The sequence below is a fragment of the Camelina sativa genome, chromosome 8 (assembly GCF_000633955.1).
Source record: "Camelina sativa cultivar DH55 chromosome 8, Cs, whole genome shotgun sequence".
In the NCBI taxonomy this organism is placed as follows: domain Eukaryota; kingdom Viridiplantae; phylum Streptophyta; class Magnoliopsida; order Brassicales; family Brassicaceae; genus Camelina; species Camelina sativa.
The window spans coordinates 11,458,387-11,458,745 of record NC_025692.1 but is presented as its reverse complement, the minus strand read 5'-3'; positions in this window follow the sequence as shown (position 1 = coordinate 11,458,745).

Sequence of the window (359 nt, the reverse complement as noted above, 5' to 3'; positions counted from 1 at the left end):
TTTTCTAATTAATATGGACATATATGTAAACTAAAGAGATGAAGAGTTGCTATGACATAAACCATTTCAATAATTATATAGAGAGTAGATGCTACCTAGTATTGTGCCGTTAAATCCGCTTCCACCCAGATTTAGCAGTTCCAAGTTTGTCAAGTTCTCTAGTCCTAAAAGGGAGTCAATGAGAATTAAAAACTGTAGTTTAAATTACAAAAATTAAAAGAACTAACCAAAGATACAGCATAAATTAAGTAGGATCATGTGCATGATAGGCAGGCACCTCACTGTTAAAAATGGAATAACATACCGTTAATAGGAAAAGGGCCATCGATGTTATAAAAACCAATAGAAATCCCGATAAT